Here is a 6,000-nt window from a genome sequence, read left to right as displayed (position 1 = left end):
GGACTGGTACCTGTCTTCTTCAACAGCGCACTTAATCTGGCATCCCTAAATCGTCCTTCGTCCCCCAACTCTTTCCTCCCCCCAAAAATCATGCACACACAATTTAGTCCTTAAAACTCAAAAGTGTGCGTATCACAGCAGAGAGCCACAAGTTTAAAACGCCCTACAGAGGTCACCAGGCAACGCCCCCATCCACTAAGAAGGGCGGAGTCAGAAGGCTCTCAGACCTTTTTCCGCTTCAAGTCGTCGCCCCTTCCCAATTCTCGCGAGACTTCAAGCAACTCAGCTTCTGCGCATTAGAAGTTACTGAGAGTCGAGGCGCCAAGGAAGAGGGAGGGGAAGGCCGGGGGACGGTGCGGACGGCGTGGCCGCCATCTTGTTTGTACCCCCGTTTCGCGCGCGCTCTGCTCTCCGTGACGCACGCTTCCCCTCCCCTCCGCGGTGCCCAGGCCTCTGAATTGCCCTATTCCGCTGGAGCGCGGGGGCGGCTCCGGCTCTTCCCTGCTCTCTTGAGCAGAGGTGTGTAAGTGTGCGGGAGCTGTGTGGAACGGGGGGTGAGAGGTGAGCGGCGACGGCGACGGCGGGGGGAGGGGCAGCGCTTCCCGCCTTAGGCGGAGACCTCACTTCCCTCGCGCGGCCGCTGCTGTAGTTCGGTCCGGCCTGCCGCCGCCATGTTGTGCTTTCTCCGGGCTCGCTGCTATCGCCGCCGCCGCGCTCGTGAGGTCCGTGTGCCTCGTCGGTCCGGCCCGCGGGCTTTCTCCCATTGGCGGAAGGCGACGGCGGGGGGGCTCGCTCGTGATTGGTTGGTGGCGGGGAGGCCGCGGACCTGGCACCTTATTGGTCGTGCTGGCTCCGGCCTGGGGGTGATGAAGGAATCGGAGGCTGCAGGGATGCTCGCGTCTCGGGCTCGGGCTGCAGGGTGATGATCCCCTACGGCGCAGGCGTGGGGTGGAGGTTGGGGCGAGCCTAAAGGCTTTAAGGGGGAAAAGAGGAGGATGGTCTGGCAGGTGTTTTGGAGTAGCCTGTGCGTGGCCGGGAGTGGGAGGCCTAGGCCCAAGGGTGCCGGGCTTGGAGACACCGAAACCCTACTTACAGGCGAAGAGGATCTTCGAAATCCAGGGGTGCGAAACTTGCAGTTTAACACAGTTTGGAAGTGATCTTAATGTACATGGATGCCAGTTCTGAGAGCATGGTATAGGAGGAAAAAGCACCAGGGCCCTGGGGATCTCTCAGGAAGATAGGAGCAGATCAGGGATTCTGCTAGACAGTGCCAGCTTTGAGAAACACTGAGGTTTAGATGGAGCCCTGGAGTCCAAAGTTACCAGACCTGGGATGTGATGTGAGTAGAGACTCAGCCTGAGGGAGAGATACTGTTGAATAGGTTTGCCAGTCTCCATAACCGAATGGCAAGCCTACAAGGGAAGGCATTAAGTAGTGATAGATGTATAGGAGGGAGAAGCCTAGTGCCTTCTCGAAACCCATTTAGGATATAGTTATCCTGAATGAAGCATTTTGGGAACGTTTTCGCACTTGGGATTAGTAAAAGAGCAATTAATGGTTATTGGGGCTCATGACCATGCAGCTAATTTTGAGATTTTTCTCTCTGAATTTTCCTGTTCTAGGAAGGATACAGGTCAGGGCTGAGTTTCCAAAGCTACACTTTATAGTAAATATGAGATACTTGGCAATTTGTTGAATGAATAGTGTTAGGTTCCTCTTTAGTGGAAGAGAGCTTGACAGAGATTCTCCTCACAGAGATTCTGGACGTTGGCTCATTAATTTCCTTTTATACGTGCCTAAAATACACCCATCCTCATGTCCATTTTTAAAAAATATATTTTCATGATTTCAGAGAGGAAGGAAGAGGGAGAGAGAGAAACATCAGTGATAGAATCATTGATCAGCTGCCTCCTGCACGTCTTCTATTGGGGATCATGCCAGCAACCCAGGCATGTGCCCTGAGAGGTATCAAACCATGACCTCCTGTTCATAGGTCCACACTCAACCATTGAGCCACACTGGCCAGGCCTTCAAATCCATTTTTTAAAAATTATTTGAAAAATAAGCAGCCTAGAATGAAAATAAACTAGTGCATAGCTTCTTGCATCTTGTCTTAAAAAAATATATATATATGTACATATATATATATTATATTAATTTCAGAGAGGAAGGGAGAGGGAGAGAGAGGTAGAAACATCAGTGATGAGAATCATTGATCAGCTGCCTCCTGCACGCCCCCTACTGGGGATTGAGCCGCAACCTAGGTATGTATCATGGCTGGGAATCGAACCCGTGACCTCCTGGTTCATAGATGGATGCTCAACTTCTGAGCTGCGCTGGCTGGGCATCTTGTCTTAAGTAACAGGACTTGTCAGCATTTTCTGGTTTATGTTTCAAAAAGCTTTTGTTGTAATTGAGAGTTAAGAGTCATCTTGTTGGGGGTACATTCCTTTTCCATTAAGTGGTAATGACTTGGCTTGTTTTACATTTGTGTCTTCCAAGGGTTGGGGGTCGTGTTTTCCTGTGTCTATGTTAGGTGGTTCTTTCTAGCCTTAGATAGGTGTTACACTTCTGTTTTCATCTCAATTTCAAGAAATTTTCGAGATTTTCAGCTTTGGTCAGTTTTATGTGAATGCAACTAAGTTTTTGAGTTAAATAGTATTTTCCAGTGGTAAAGGAGGGAATTGACATTTTGGGGCATATTTAATACAACATTCCTGTTAGGTAGGGCATTATCATTTCCATAATGCAGATGAGAAAGTTGAATATCAGAGAGAGGTTAAGTAGCTTGTCCAGTGTTACTTAGTGATTGAACTGGGATTCAAATCCAAGTTGCCTGATGCCTACACCTATAGTTTTATCTGCTATATCATGCTGTCACCATAAACCTAACTAGTCAAACTCCCAGATAGTTTTATTATCTTTCTTTGATTTCTGGGTGTTAGAAGTGTATTGAATGGGAGAATTTAATAAGAATTTATAGTACTATTTCAAAGATTCAGACCACAGAATGGTAACCATTTGAATATAGGTTCTTCAACTAGGCATTTAAATCTTACCCCTTGGTTTCTAATGTAAAGGGAAAGATTTACAAAGTAAATTGCTGAAATTTTCCTGAACCCAGGGAAATCATGGTTAAAACATATGTACAGAAAGTTTAAGAATCTGCATACTTAGAACCAGGCTTCAGATATTGCTGACATAGTCTATTTATGGAAGTGATTAATGCCACGCAGTGAGAAACTACCAAGTGTTTAGTGTAAAAAGCTCAGTAGGGAGCTTTTTCAAACATCACCAGTTCTTTAGGAAGTTTGTCTCCAAACACTTGGGACCTATCCAAAAGCCTAGTGCCTTTTCCAAACTGATTCTAGTATATACTTATCCTGAATGATGTATGAAATTAAAACTGATACAATATTTGCAATTCCAGTATTGCATGAAATTCTTTAAATAATTCAGGTTTCCAGGGGGAGGTTTTAATTGCTTTGTTTCTTGATGTGATTAGGTGAGTCTCCTCCCTTTTATTTGCAATTACACTGCAGTGTAGAAGATAAGAGTCAAAGTAAGAGGGGCATTAGGGCTTGCCATGCATTTTGTCTATTGCTCATCTTAGCTTCATTTGGCTCAGTCATTAAGTTAACCAAATAAGAATTATGGCATCTATAACTTAGTTTCTTTTTAGTAAGTCTGGACAGGCTATAATAACATGCATATGCACATATATATTTTATTTAGCAAGTATTTCTTGACTACCTGTTCTTTAACACTAGTGACCACTTGCATCCCACATTAGCTCCTTACACACATAGCCACTTGCTGGGTCTTTTTATCATTTTGAATTGACCACCCTAGAAATCTTTAACTCCCAGGAAGTCTGAGGTCAGAGTTTATATTAAAAACTTGGGAACATCAGCTTTGTCTTCTAAGAAAAAACCATATTAATGCTTTATACTTTACAGACTGTTCATGTTATTTAATTCTTATCACAAATAATTATAATATCTCACTTATACTTACACATTTTCTTTCTTTTTTTTTTTTGGAGAGACAATTTACAGCATTTTAGTCATTAATCCATTTCATTCCATAATGCACTGTATTGTTCCTGGCATCATTAATACTATTGTCATAATTTCCCTTGGAGAGGACCATGCTTTTAAAAAACCTGAGTTGGATTTCCATTGATTAACTCTAAAATATTTTACCTTACCAAAAGAGCAACCCCTAATCAGCTAAGATGGAGGTAGTATGGATAGGTGTTTTAGACAGAAGGTGGGAGCACAAGTATACCAACAAGCAAATTTAATACATGGCTTAAACCAGATGATACGGAGAGAGCACCAACACAGCCAAGGCCTTCGAGAAGGTAGCTGGAAGTGCTCTGTCAAGTAGGTTAGTCTGCAGAATTGGAAAGCTAAAACCTTTTCCTATTAACTACTCAAGCCCAACCAGAGAATATGAAATAATGAATAACTAGAGGGCCGTAACTTTCCAGAAAACAGAAAGGTGGAGTAAACACACCATCCCCCGATAAAATGAAGTTGGATGTCAAAGTGTAGAGAAAAGTTCGCATATCTTGAAGTTTGTTTTGGCATTTTGGTCTGTAAGCAATCAATATGGAAAGGAAGGCTATCCCAAAGAGGAAAGTCTGCAAGAACCAGAGTAGTTGAGACCAACCATTCGTGATGCCTTTAGACTTGCATAATACCATGGCATACAAGGACTCTCCCATGTGAATCAGCCAGGCATGCCATACCCATTGTATAGAAGGGTCTGATGATAGTTCACCAAGTACAGAGTGAAGGGGCCCATCACCCTAGGCTCTGATAAGGAATACTCTGAGACCAGAAGATAACCCATTTCCCAGAAGTGTTCCCCATTATCCTATATAATAAAAGGCTAATATGCAAATTGTCCCCTTAACCTGGAGTTTGACTAGGGGGGCGGGGCCAGCCAGCCAACCTCCCATGTCCCCTCCCCCCAGCTGGCTGGACCCCACCCATGCACAAATTAGTGCACCGGGCCTCTGGTCTTTTATAAATGAACTCTGTCATCCAAACATAAGTCACTCCTCTTCTCATCAGAGATCATCTGCCCTGGTTCCACATCTATGCCATAACATTTACATCCTCTCTATCCCTTTTTACCAATTAAGTCCCACCCATCCTTTATCTCCATTTTCTAAGCAATTTTAACTGCCTCCAACATTCTGCTTCAGAAGCCCTATTCTAACTTGATAGGCCATAAACTTGGCTTTCTGGGTGAGTTCTGAGACTTAGGTAAATCGTAGTAACCGTGGAGCGGAGAAATGCAGAGGCAGGAACATTTCAAGTAGACTTACACATTTTCCATTTGGTCAAAACGGATTCACTGTACTAGAAAAGATACGAGGTTTTTTTAATCCCCCTTACAGAGAAATGAAAGCATTAGGGGCATTCTAGTGTTTTTTTGAGACAATTTTGAAATTCACATCTCATCTTTTAGTTCAGAAGTACTGAGCCACTAAAGATACTCAGGAATAATATAGTTACTACCTTTTTATTGAGTGCTTATAGGAATAGAAACATATATATCATCCTAACACAGTATGAAGTAGACACAATTACCACCCTCATTTTTACATGTGCGGAAACGGAGGAGTTAAGTAATTTGCTCAAGGACACATAGCCTGTAAGTGGCAGAGCCCAGATTCAAACATAGATCTGTACTCCTAATTCTTATACAACTTGTAGAGCCCTTACTCTTAAACACTGTGTTCTATGTTGTTTTCTCACAATATAAGATATTGTGAGAAAAGAAAAATCCTTGCATCTTACGTCAGGAAGTGACCTTTAATTCTTTCAGGATTGTCCTTTGTAGTGAGGCCCTAAATACTGTGATGACCTTGACAAGGGCAGAGCCAAGTCTAGGTCAGTACACGATTCCCAAACCAGTGCTCATTCTGCTGGAGAGCATCGCTTTTCCTGTGGAAACATTGACTTGATGGCAGAGATAACTCTA

General features: G+C 43.7%; 1 protein-coding gene across 10 annotated transcripts in view; it reads left to right on the top strand.

Moving 5' to 3' along the window:
- Window positions 1-296: 296 nt before the first annotated feature.
- Window positions 297-6,000, top strand: part of NFYC (nuclear transcription factor Y subunit gamma) — a 68,632-nt gene continuing 62,928 nt past the window's right edge. For 2 of the 10 annotated variants that reach the window (XM_054720476.1, XM_054720473.1), the window contains exon 1: window positions 297-519. The gene's annotated coding sequence lies outside the window, so the exon portion shown is untranslated. Of the gene's footprint in view, window positions 562-648; window positions 723-888; window positions 920-6,000 lie in introns of those variants that run through there. The other 8 variants (XM_028160292.2, XM_054720471.1, XM_028160291.2 and 5 more) reach the window with 8 other exon arrangements.

Source organism: Eptesicus fuscus, chromosome 9 (assembly GCF_027574615.1).
Source record: "Eptesicus fuscus isolate TK198812 chromosome 9, DD_ASM_mEF_20220401, whole genome shotgun sequence".
Lineage (NCBI taxonomy): Eukaryota > Metazoa > Chordata > Mammalia > Chiroptera > Vespertilionidae > Eptesicus > Eptesicus fuscus.
Note: the sequence above shows the minus strand (reverse complement) of the source record. Positions and strands in the feature narration are given on the sequence as shown.